Source organism: Hemiscyllium ocellatum, chromosome 2 (assembly GCF_020745735.1).
Source record: "Hemiscyllium ocellatum isolate sHemOce1 chromosome 2, sHemOce1.pat.X.cur, whole genome shotgun sequence".
Lineage (NCBI taxonomy): Eukaryota > Metazoa > Chordata > Chondrichthyes > Orectolobiformes > Hemiscylliidae > Hemiscyllium > Hemiscyllium ocellatum.
Genome location: NC_083402.1, coordinates 15,086,469 through 15,099,049, shown reverse-complemented (window position 1 = coordinate 15,099,049; position 12,581 = coordinate 15,086,469). Strand labels below are relative to the sequence as shown.

Below are 12,581 nucleotides of genomic sequence, written 5' to 3'. Positions count from 1 at the left end.
ATGGGGGCATGATTGAAATGTGGCATTTATTCAAGGGACAGCTATTGCGTGTCATAGAGTCATTGTGATGTACAGCACGGAAACAGACCCTTCGGTCCAACTCGTCCATACTGACCAGATATCCCAACCCAATCTAGACCCACCTGCCATCACCCGGCCCATATCCCTCCAAACCCTTCCTATTCATATACCCATTCAGTTGCCTGTTAAATGTTGCAATTATACCAGCCTCAACTACGTCCTCTGGTAGCTCATTCCATACAAGTACCACCCTCTGCGTGAAAAAGTTACACCTTAGGTCTCTTTTCTATCATTCCCTTCTCAACCTAAACGTATGGCCTCTAGTTCTGGACTCCCCCACCCAGGGAAAAGACATTAATTCCAATTTTTTTTTTTACTGAGTTAAAATTTTATCATCTGCCAGATGGGATTTGAACCTGTACCCCAAAGGCATCAGCTGAATCTCCAGATCAATCGTCTGGCGATCACACCCCTGGGCATTGCCTCCTTGAAATATCAGTCCTATGCTGAATATCTCATTCATCACATTGAAACGCTATTTTTGGGAGACATCTCTATAAACTTGCAATCTGGCATCTTCCATAATGTGTAATGGAACGACAACACAACACTTCAGCAGAGGCCGCTTGACACAAGTTCAATGCGACATCCTATGCTTTTTTCTACAAAAAGATAAACCCAAGAATCCGATCTGGCTTATTACCCTGAAAGCTGAAACCTTCAATGGTTGGTGCACATGGACATTCCTCTGCTGCACCACAATAGTAGTGTAAGCCTTATTTTATATGTACAGTAAAGAGTCATCGCAGATGACAGTTTGGCCTACAGTCGGGCTTTAAGTACGTAATTGTCAGGCAGGGAGGAAGTGGTTGAGGGAGGGAGCTGTGGTTTACGAAATAAGTTGAATCTCATGTCAAGGGGAAGAAGAAGGCTTATGTAAGGATGAGACCTTAAAGGCATATGAGAGTTACAAGTTAAAAGTTTGTGAGAAGATTTGTAGCTCGGGTGCTCGTTGTTGTGGTTCTGTTCACCAAGCTGGGAGTTTTTGTTGCAAACATTTCGTCCCCTTTCTAGGTGACATCTTCAGTGCTTGGGAGCCTCCTGTGAAGCGCTTCTGTGCTGATTCCTCCGGCATTTATACTGGTTTGAATCTGCCACTTCCGGTTGTCAGTTGCTGTCCGCTGCAGTGGCCGGTATATAGGGTCTAGGTCGATGTGTATTTTGATAGAATTTGTGGATGAGTGCCATGCCTCTAGGAATTCCCTGGTTGCTCTCTGTTTGGCCTGCCCTATATATAGTGCCCTATAATACCATACATCAGGAGCATTTCTGAACTGACAGCCAGACTGCTACGACCACTAGGACTCATAACAGCACACAAACCAACAGCCACCCTCAGACAACAACTCACCAGGACTTTGGACCCGATACCCAGCATGAGCAAAACCAACATAGTGTACAAAATCCCATGCAAGGACTGCACAAAACACTACATAGGACAAACAGGAAGACAGCTAACAACCCGCTTCTATGAACACCAACTAGCCACGAAACGACACGACCAGCTATCCCTAGTAGCCATACACTCAGATGACAAACAACACGAATTCGATTGGGACAACACCCCTATTATAGGGCAGGCCAAACAGAGAACAGCCAGGGAATTCCTAGAGGCATGGCACTCATCCACAAATTCTATCAACAGTCACATCGACCTAGACCCTATATACCGGCCACTGCAGCGGACAGCAACTGACAACCGGAAGCGGCAGATTCAAACCAGTATAAATGCCGGAGGAATCAGCACAGAAACGCTTCACAGGAGGCTCCCAAGCACTGAGGATGTCACCTAGAAAGGGGACGAAACGTTTGCAACAAAAACTCCCAGCTCGGCGAACAGAATCACAACAACAGTTACAAGTTAGCCAGGAAGGACATAAAGAGGGAGCTAAGAAGAGCCAGGAGGGGGACATGAGAAATCATTGGCAGGTGGGATCAAGGAAAACTCTAAAGCTTTCTCTAAGTATAAGGAATAAAAGAATGACTACAGTAAGGTTATGGTCAATGAAGAACAGTAGTGGGAAGTTTTGTGTAGAATCAGAAGAGATAGGGGAAGCACTAAATGAATATTTTTTGTCAGTATTCACATTGGAAAAAGACAATGTTGTCGAGGAGAATACTGAGATATAGGCTACTAGACTAGATGGGATTGAGGTTCACAAGGAGGAGGTGTTAGCAATTCTGGAAAGTGTGAAAATAGATAAGTCCCCTGGGCCGAATGGGATTCATCCTAGGATTCTCTGCAAAGCCAGAGAGGAGATTGCAGAGCCTTTAGCTTTGATCTTTTTGTCAAACTTATCTACAGGAATAGTGCCACAAGACTGAAGGACAGCAAGTGTTGTTCCTTGTTCAAGAAGGGGAGTCGAGACAACCCTGGAAATTATAGACCTGTGAGCCTTACTTCAGTTGTGGGTAAAATGTTGGAAATGTTATAAGAGAGGATTTCTAATCATCTAGAGGTGAATAATTTGATTCGGGATAATCAACATGGTTTTGTGAAGAGTAGGTCGTGACTCACAAACCTTATTGAATTCTTTGAGAAGGTGCCCAAACAGGTGGCTGAGAGTAAAGCTGTTTATGTGGTGTATATGGATTTCAGTAAGCGTTTGGTAAGGTTCCCCATGATAGACTATTGGACAAAATACAAAGGCATGGGATTGAGGGTGATTTAGAGATTTGGATCAGAAATTAGCTAGCTGAAAGAAGACAGAGGGTGACGGTTGATGGGAAAGTTCATCCTGGAGTTCAGTTACTAGTGGTGTGTTACAAGGATCTGTTTTGGGACCACTGCTGTTTGTCATTTTTATCTATGATCTGGATGAGGGTGTAGAAGGATGGGTTAGTAAATTTGCAGATGATACTAAGATCGGTGGAGTTGTGGATAGTGCCGAAGGATGTTTCAGGTTACGAAGTGACATAGATAAGTTGCAGAGCTGGGCTGAGAAGTGACAAATGAAGATTAATGTGCAAAAGTATGAGGTGACTCACTTTGGAAGGAGCAACAAGAATACAGAGTACTGGGCTAATGGGAAGATTCCTGATCACGTAGATGAGCAGAGAGACCTTGGTGTCCATGTGCATGTATCCCTGAAAGTTGCCACCCAGGTTGAGAGGGTTGTTAAGATGGCATATGGTGTATTGACTTTTATTGATAGAGGGATTGAGTTTTGGGGCAATGAGGTCATGTTACAGCTGTACAAAACTCTGGTGTCGCCACATTTGGAGTGTTGCATGCAGTTCTGGTCACCATGTTATAGGAAGGATGTGGAAGCTCCAGGAAGCATTCAGAGGAGATTTACTAGGATGTTGTCTGGTATGGAGGTAAGGTCTTATGAGGAGAGGCTGAGGGATTACTTACTTACTTACTTACTTACAGTGTGGAAACAGGCCCTTCAGCCCAACAAGCCCACACCGACCCACCGAAGCGCAACCCACCCAGACCCATTCCCCTACATTTTTCCCCTACATTTACCCCTTCACCTAACACTACGGGCAATTTAGCACGGCTAATTCACCTAACCTGCACATTTTTGGACTGTGGGAGGAAACCAGAGCACCCGGAGGAACAGGGAGAATGTGCAAACTCCAGGACTTGAGGCTGTTTTCATTAGCAGGAAGAAGGTTAACAGTGACTTTATTGAGACATATAAGATAGTCAGAGGGTTAGATAGGGTGGACAGTGAGAGCCATTTTCCTCAGATAGTGATGGCTAACACAAGAGGACATAGCTTTAAATTGAGGGGTAATAAATATAGGACAGATGCCAGAGGTAGTTTCTTTACTCAAAGAGCAGTAAGGACATGTAACACCCTGCCTGCAATAGTAGTAGACTCGCCAACTTTAAAGGCATTTAAATGGTCACTGGATAAACATATGGATGAAAATTGAATAGTTTAGGTTAGATAGCCTTCAGATCGGTTTCACAGGTTGGTGCAACATCAAGGGTCGAAGGGCCTATAATGTGCTGTAATGTTCTATGTTCTATATTCATTGAGCTCAGTCCCCTACCTTTCTCCACTCTCATGTTGTGTGATCATCAATTCTTAGCCCCAGAATATTGAGCTATGTATTGCTGATCCAGTCATTCGAAGGAAATTGCTTTCATTATAGTTGAGTTCATTTGATAAAATGAAAGAAAATCTGGTTCAGTTTTTGTTTACGTTTTGCATTTATGTGATTGTCCACTAGATGTCCAAATTTTGCATTTGTATGTTGTCTACAATACAAATAACTCTCCCAGGGAGTATTAGACTTTGGAGAAAGAGGTCAACATGCTGGAAGAATGGTTTTGGAGGCTAGCCCAATAGATAGAGTGTGAGAAGGTTTTAGATAGAGTGTGAGACGGTTTTTGAAGGAGAGATGGGACAAAATGGAAAGGCACTGTTTCAGCTGCTGAAACCTTTGTTCTCAACTCTGTTACCTCTAGATGCAACTATTCCAATGCCTACAGCCAGCATGCCACCTTATAACCCTCAGACAGTTCAGCTCTCCTTCCTCGAAACACAGGTTGCCTTTTTGGTTTCAAACAAGCCTCAGTTGTCCTCTTTATGGATTTATGAATTTACATGTTAAATTTTCTCTTACTTAGTGGCGAATTTCTATGCATTTACTGACACAATTGATATTTGGAACATCACAGAATTGCTAAACTGCAGGAGGCCATTCAGCCCATCATGCCTGTACTGCACCAAAGTTCATATAAATTAATAATTTAAAATGGTGTGACTAGTAAATGATCTATGAGTTAGGAGAAAGTGAGGACTGTAGATGCTGGACATTAGAGTCTAGAGTGTGGTGCCGGATGAAGGGCTTTTGTCTGAAATGTCAATTTTCCTCCTCCTCGGATGTTGCCTGACCTGCTGTGCTTTTCCAGCACCACACTCTCAATTATGACCTGTGAGTTACCCAACTTTAAGCAACTAAATATGACTCTAAGAAGCTTTTGAGAATCCTTTGTTGGTGTACACGTTAGTTGGCAAGAAAGAAAGACTTTCACAATTTTCACAATAAGGGCAGCATGGTGGCTCAGTGGTTAGCACTGCAGCCTCACAGTATCAAGGAACCTGGGTTCATTCCCTGCCTCGGGTAACTGTCCGTGTGGAGTTTGCATATTCCTCCCACAATCCAAAAGATGTGCAGATCAGGTAGATTGGCCGTGCTAAATTGCCCATAGTGTTAGGTAGCATTGGTCAGACGGAATTGGGCCTGGGTGAGGTACTCTTCGGAGGGTCAGTGTGGACTCATTGATCTGAATGGTCTGTTTCCACACTGTAGGTAATTGAATCAAATGCTGAATGTCCCAAAGCAACATACAGTCAATGAAGTACCTTTTTGGAAGCATAGTGACTCAGAAATGAAGCAGCCAATTTCTGCATAGCAAGCTCCAAAACCAGCAATATGTTTTTGATTGGATCACTTGACATTGATTCAGGGATAGATATTGATCAGGAAAGCAGGGATAGTACCCTTGCATTTCTTCAATGTCGTGCCACAGAATTTTTGATGCCCACCTGAGAGAAGTAATGGTCAGGCCCTCAGTTGGATGACATATTCAAATCATGAAGTGCAAATGTTCCTCAAATTTGATGTTACATTTCTCTGCTCATGTCTCTGACGTAAGACTAGGAGTCGCAAATGTCAGTTTCAGAAGTGAGAATGCTAACTATAAAACTCCACAATGATCTGCAATTAGTGGAAATTCATTGCAATGGGTGACTCGATGATTGACTGGGGTTCCATGTTTCTTTAAAACAATGCAAAAGATCACAGAAATCATTGAACATTGTGTAGAGTGTATGTTTGCTATGCATGTGTGGCAACTGATTTATTGTCACATGGTTACTTTATCCCTTTCTCTGTGCGCAGGAACATGTGTGTTTGTGTGCGTGCATGTATGGTGGTCTGGTGTGTCTATGGTAAATGCATGAGTGTGTATGCACCTATACGATACCTGTATGTGTACACACATGTCGTGCATGTGTATGATGTGAGTTTGTAGGTACATGCATATGCATGTGGTACATATCATGTATATGTGTGTAAATGGGCGGCACAGTGGCTCAGTTGTAAGCACTACTGTCTCACAGTGACATGGTTCGATTCCAGCTTGGACGACGGTCTGTGTGGGATTTGCACAATCTCCCCGTGTCTGCATGGGTTTCCTCCAACTGTTCTGGTTTCCTCCCACAATCCAAAGATGTGCAGATTGGGTGAATTGGCCATGCTAAATTGCCCAAAGTGTTCAAGGATGTGTAGGTGCATTAGTCAGGGTAAATGTAGAGTAGTAAGGGAACAGATCAGGGTGGATTATTCTTCAGAGGGTCTATGTGGACCTGATGGGCCAAATGGCCTGTTTCTATACTGTAGAGATTCTACGATATGTATTTGGGCACAATGTGGTAGATGTTTTGTTCATGTGTCTATGTATGCATGCATGTAAGAACAACAAAGAGTGAAAAACGTTCATAGGAGATGCTTCTAGGAATCCAAGTGATATCAGTAACTTATGGAGATGTCCTTAAACAGAAGATTATGATTGCATGCATTGCGGATGCTACATAAACATGAGTCATTTTGATCTAGATATAGAGTAAACAAACCAGATTAACAAAATGGTTGGTTTCAAGAGTGCGTACAAGATGAAATTTAAACCAAAAGGAACTAACTCTAGGGCAGGTTATCCTAGATTCAGTTTTATACAATGAGATGCCGTTCATTAATAATCTTGTTATGAAGGTTTTTTATGATCACATCATGGTAGAATTCTTCATCCAGATAGGAAATGAAGTAGTCCAATTCATAACTAGGGTCCTAAATCTAAACAAAGGAAATAAGTGATTCAGTGATTGACTGGAATTCCAACATGTTTCTTTAAACCAATGTAAAAGATGACAGAAACTAGATTTACACTGAACATTGTGTAGGGAGCATGTTTGTTGTGAGCATGTGACATTTAACTTGTTGATGAAAGGCTTAACAGACAATCAATTTTTCAATGTATAATTTCAGTTACATCATACTGCAAATTTTTGCTATAAATTCTGTGTTACGATCGAGGCCTCCACAATCACCTGATGAAGGAGCGTCGCTCCAAAAGCTAGTGTACTTCCAATTAAACCTGTTGGACTATAACCTCATGTTGTGTGATTTTTAACTATGTCTATGGTGAATGTGTGAGTGCATATGTGCCTATGTGATGCTTGAAATTGTGTGTGTGTGTGTGTGTGTGTGTAATGCATGTGTGTAGAGTGTGCCTATAGAAAGATGTAGCATGTATGCAACTGTGCACGTGGTACATGTCATGTACATGCCTGTGTGTATGTATATCTACACAATGTGATGCATGTTTTGTTCATTTATGTATGTATACAGGCATGTAACAAGCAACTAAATGTGGAAAGCAATAGTGGGAATTACTTCCAGTCCTCCAAATAATAGCAATAACTAAGGGGGCATTCTTAGGCAGGCATTTATGAATGTATGCAATATAGGTGCTACATTCCCATGTGTTATTTTGATTCAGATATAGACTGAGCAAGTGAGATGAACAATAACATTGGCAGATGAATTCCAAGAGTGAATACAAGTTAAAACTTAAAGCACAAGAAACTAACACTAGGGCAGGTTATCCGAGATTTGTATAATGGCTTTGTGCAATGAGATGGGATTGATTAATAATCTTGTTATGAAGGTCCTTTACGATTAAGTGATCACAACACTCATTCATTCAGATTGACAGTGAAGTTGTCCGATACAAAACCAGGGTCCTAAATCTAAACGAAGGAAACTACAATGTATGAGGACAGAGTTGGCTGCAATGGACTGAGTACTTTATTTAAAAGCCATGACAATAGACACGAATGATTGATATTTATGGAAAAAATGCATTCATTGCAGTGGTTAGATATTCCCGTTGGGCAAAGGAATGCAACAGGAAAAGTGGCCCAGCCATAGTTTACAAAGGGGATTAAGAGAAGCATTAAATTCTAAAAAAAAAATGCATATAACATTGCTAGAAAAAGTAGCAAGCTTGAGGAGTGGGTGCATAATTTAATACAGTAGAGACAGACCAAGATTGAGGTGTGCCTGAGGGTAAACTTACAAGGAACATAAATGAGGACTGTAAGAGCTTCTGAATGGAAGACAATAAGGATTAGTGAAGAATCTGTGAGAAATGGAGGCCCCTTACAGTCTGAAAGGGGACGACAAGAAAATAGCAGAGCAATTACCCAGCAACTTTTGTTCTGACTCACAGAAGAAGACATAAAATGATCTCCGAAATGATACAGAAGCAAATATTTTTTGGGAAGGAGGGATTGAAGGAAATTAGTATTTGTAAAGTAGTGCGAGAGATATTAATGGGCTGAAAGCTGACAATTGAAAGCTGAAAGCAAAGCTTTTTAATCCACCTCCCAGGGTTCTAAAAGAACTTGCCATGGAAATGTTGGATGTATTATTTGTCACCTTCCCAAATTCTGTAGGTTCTGGAACCGTCTCGGCAGATTGGAGGTTAAATGTGAACTATTGTTGAACCAAGAATAGTGGGTGGCACGGTGGCACAGTGGTTAGCACTGCTGCCTCACAGCGCCTGAGACCCGGGTTCAATTCCCGACTCAGGCAACTGACTCTGTGGAGTTTGCACATTCTCCCCGTGTCTGCGTGGGTTTCCTCCCACAGTCCAAAGATGCGCGGATCAGGTGAATTGGCCATGCTAAATTGCCCGTAGTGTTAGGTAAGGGGTAAATGTAGGGGTATGGGTGAGTTGTGCTTCGGCGGGTCGGTGTGGACTTGTTGGGCCGAAGGGCCGGTTTCCACACTGTAAGTAATCTAATCAAGAAGGGAGAAAACCAGGAATTGCAGACCAATTAAGCCTAACATCAATAGGAAGACAATGTTAGAGTATATTATAAAGAGTGTGATACAGGACAGTTTGAAAATACTGACATAAAACGCAAAGTTAACATGATTTGTTGGGAATTCTGTTTGACAATCCTACTAGGGTTTGTTTGAGGACATTACTATCAGAACAGGTGAAGGAAAATCAACAGTTGTGAGTGTATATAGATTTTAAGAAAGCTTTTGACTAAGTTCCACATAAGAGGTCACTGCGCAAAATCAAGACAATGGGATATCAGGATGGATTGAGAATTGATTGGTAGAAAGTACATGGACAATAGAAACAAGTGGGTGGTTTTCAGAGTAGAGGGCAGTGACAAGTGAATATCATAACAAACAATGCTTGCGCCCCAGATATTCACAATTTATGTGGATGGCTTGGATCAGGGGATTGACTGTAATATTCTCAAGCTTGCTGAAGACACAAGACAAGGTGGGGCTGTGAATGGTGAAGAAGATGTAAAGAGGATTCACGACAACTCAAACATGGCAGATGCAGTATATGATGAATAAATGTGAAGTTGTTCAACAGAATGGCAGAGTATGAGTTAAATGGTGACATATTGAAAAACATTGATGACCTGGGTATCCTTGGACACCAGTTATTGAAGGCAAGCATTCATGTGCAGTAAGCAATTAGGAATGCAAATGGGATTTTGGCCTTCATAAAAGAAAGTTTGAGTAGGTAGTAAGAATGTCTTACTGCTGCTCTCCAGGACCTTGGTGAGCCCACATCTGGACCACATCTGTGCACCAAACTATTTCACACTTTCCTGAAGTATACTCCAGATTTTTACCCATTCACTCAACCTATCTATCAGCAACTCCATATGTCTTCTTCACAACATACTTTCCTACCTATCTGACACCACCTAAATGTTTAGGCCCCATCCCTTCACTCCGTTTGTCTAAGTGTTGATGTCAATTGTAAATGGTTGGGGCACCTGCAAGACCTCTACTTATCACATCCTGCAAATTATAGACCCACTTATGCATTCTCTCTGTTTTCTCACTGCCAGCCAATCTTCAATCCATGCTCATCTATTAACTGCTAAGAAGGTTCATTTTCTGCAATAATTTCCCAAGTGGCACCTTATCAAATGCCTTCTGGAAGTCTAAGTTCAGTACATATCTAGGATTCCCCCAATCCACACACATGTGACTCCTTCGAACAATTCTGATAAATTAGTTAAACATGATTTCCCTTCAATGAAACTATGCTCATCTTCCACATGCATCCAGATAAAGTCTTTGGTTTTGTTTTTCTTAAATCTCTGTAACATCTAGTCATGATTGTTGAGGTATTCCCAAGATTTTATTCTCTGCCATTCTCTGATGCTCATTTTGCATGTTATTATTTTCCCCTCTTACCTGTCTACCACATTTTTGACCATTTAATTCCTTGTCCCATTATTTACTTTAAAAAACCCCAGGAACAGACACAAAGGACAACACAGTCCATTCTCCTTCTTCCCTGGTAAGAATTAAGGAGCATCCAAAGGGTTTTTACAAATACATTAAGGACAAAAGGGTAACCAGAGAGAGAATAGGGCCCCTCAAAGATCAGCAAGGCGGCCTCTGCTTGGAGCCGCAGGAGATGGGGGAGAAATTAAACAAGTATTTTGCATCAGTATTTACTGTGGAAAAGGGCATGGAAGATATAGACTGTAGGGAAATATATGGTGACATCTTGAAAAATGTCCACATTTCAGAGGAGGAAGTGCTGGATGTCTTGAAGTGCATAAAAGTGGATAAATCCCCAGGACCTGATCAGACGTGCCCTAAAATTCTGTGGCAAGCTAGGGAAGTGATTGCTGGGCCTCTTACTGAGATATTTGTATCATTGATAGTCACAGGTGAGGTGCCAGAAGACTGGAGGTTGGCTAATGTGGTGCCACTGTTTAAGAAAGGTGTTAAGAACAAGCCAGGAAACTATAAACCAGTGAGCCTGACGTCGGTGGTGGGCAAATTGTTGGAGGGAATCCTGAGGGACAGGATGTACATGTATTTGGAAAGGCAAAGACTGATTAGAGATACTCAACATGGCTTTGTGCGTGGGAAATCATGTCTCACAAACTTGAATGAGTTTTTTGAAGAAGTAACAAAGAGGATTGATGAGGGCAGAGGGGTGGACATGATCTTTATGGACTTCAGTAAGGTGTCCAGCAAGGATCCCCATGGGAGACTGATTAGCAAGGGTAGATCTCATGGAATACAGGGACAACTAGCCATTTGGATAAAGAACTGGCTCAAAGGTAGAAGACAGGAGGTAATGGTGGAGGGTTGTTTTTCAGACTAGAGGCTTGTGACCAGTGGAGTACCACAAGGATCGGTGCTGGGTCCACTACTTTTCATCATTTATATAAATGATTTGGATGTGAGCATAAGAGGTATAGTTAGTAAGTTTGCAGATGACACCAAAATGAAAAATCAACAACACCAGCACTGCTCCGAGGACAACCACCTGATAAAGAACAGCACTCCAAAAGATAGTGCTTCCAAATAAACCTGTTGGACTATAACCTGGTGTTGTTTGACTTTTAACTGTGAACATACCAGTCCAACACCCGTGTCTCAAGCCACGACACCAAAATTGGAGGTGTAGTGGACAGTGAAGAAGGTTACCTCAGATTACAACAGGATCTTGTCCAGATGGGCCAATGGGCTGAGAAGTGGCAGATGGAGTTTAATTCAGATAAATGCGAGGTGCTGCATTTTGGGAAAGCAAATCTTAGCATGACTTATACACTTAATGGTAAGGTCCTCGGAAGTGTTGCTGAACAGAGATCTTGGAGTGCAGGTTCATAGCTCCTTGAAAGTGGAGGCGCAGGTAGATAGGATAATGAAGAAGGTGTTTGGTATGCTTTCCTTTATTGGTCAGAGTACTGAGTACAGGGATTGGGAGGTCATGTTGCGGCTGTACAGGACATTGGTAAGGCCACTGTTGGAATATAGCGTGCAAATCTGATCTCCTTCCTATCGGAAAGATGTTGTGAAACTTGATAGGGTTCAGCCAAGATTTACAAGGATGTTGCCAGGGTTGGAGGATTTGAGCTATAGGGAGAGGCTGAACAGGCTAGGGCTGATTTCCCTGGAGCGTCGGAGGCTGGGAGATGATTTTATAGAGGTTTACAAAAGCATGAGGAGCATGGTTAGATAAATAGACAAAGTCTTTTCCTGGGGGTGGGGGAGTCCAGAACTAGAGGGTATAGGTTTAGGGTGAGAGGGGAAAAGATATAAAAGAGATCTAAGGGGCAACTTTTTCACGCAGTGGGTAGTACGTGTATGGAATGAGCTGCCAGAGGAAGTGGTGGAGGCTGGTACAATTACAACATTCAAAAGGCATTTGGATGGGTACATGAATAGTTTGGAGGGATATGGTCCTCGTGCTGGCAGGTGGGACTAGATTGGGTTGGGATATCTGGTCAGCATGGACGGGTTGGACCGAAAGATCTGGTTCCGTGCTGTACATCTCTATGAATCTATAATCACATGAGGACATGCCGGGAACAGTGCTAGACGTAGCTAAAGTTGAGGTGCCAACAGAGTCAAGCTCCAACACAGGATGACATGCATGCCTGCAGCTTAAGCAGCATGCAACTGAC

At 42.3% G+C, this 12,581-nt stretch overlaps 1 protein-coding gene across 2 annotated transcripts in view; it reads left to right on the top strand.

The window, feature by feature from the left end:
* The window catches only part of aadat (aminoadipate aminotransferase), a 102,966-nt gene that overhangs the window by 6,979 nt on the left and 83,406 nt on the right, over positions 1–12,581 (top strand). The window lies entirely within an intron of this gene.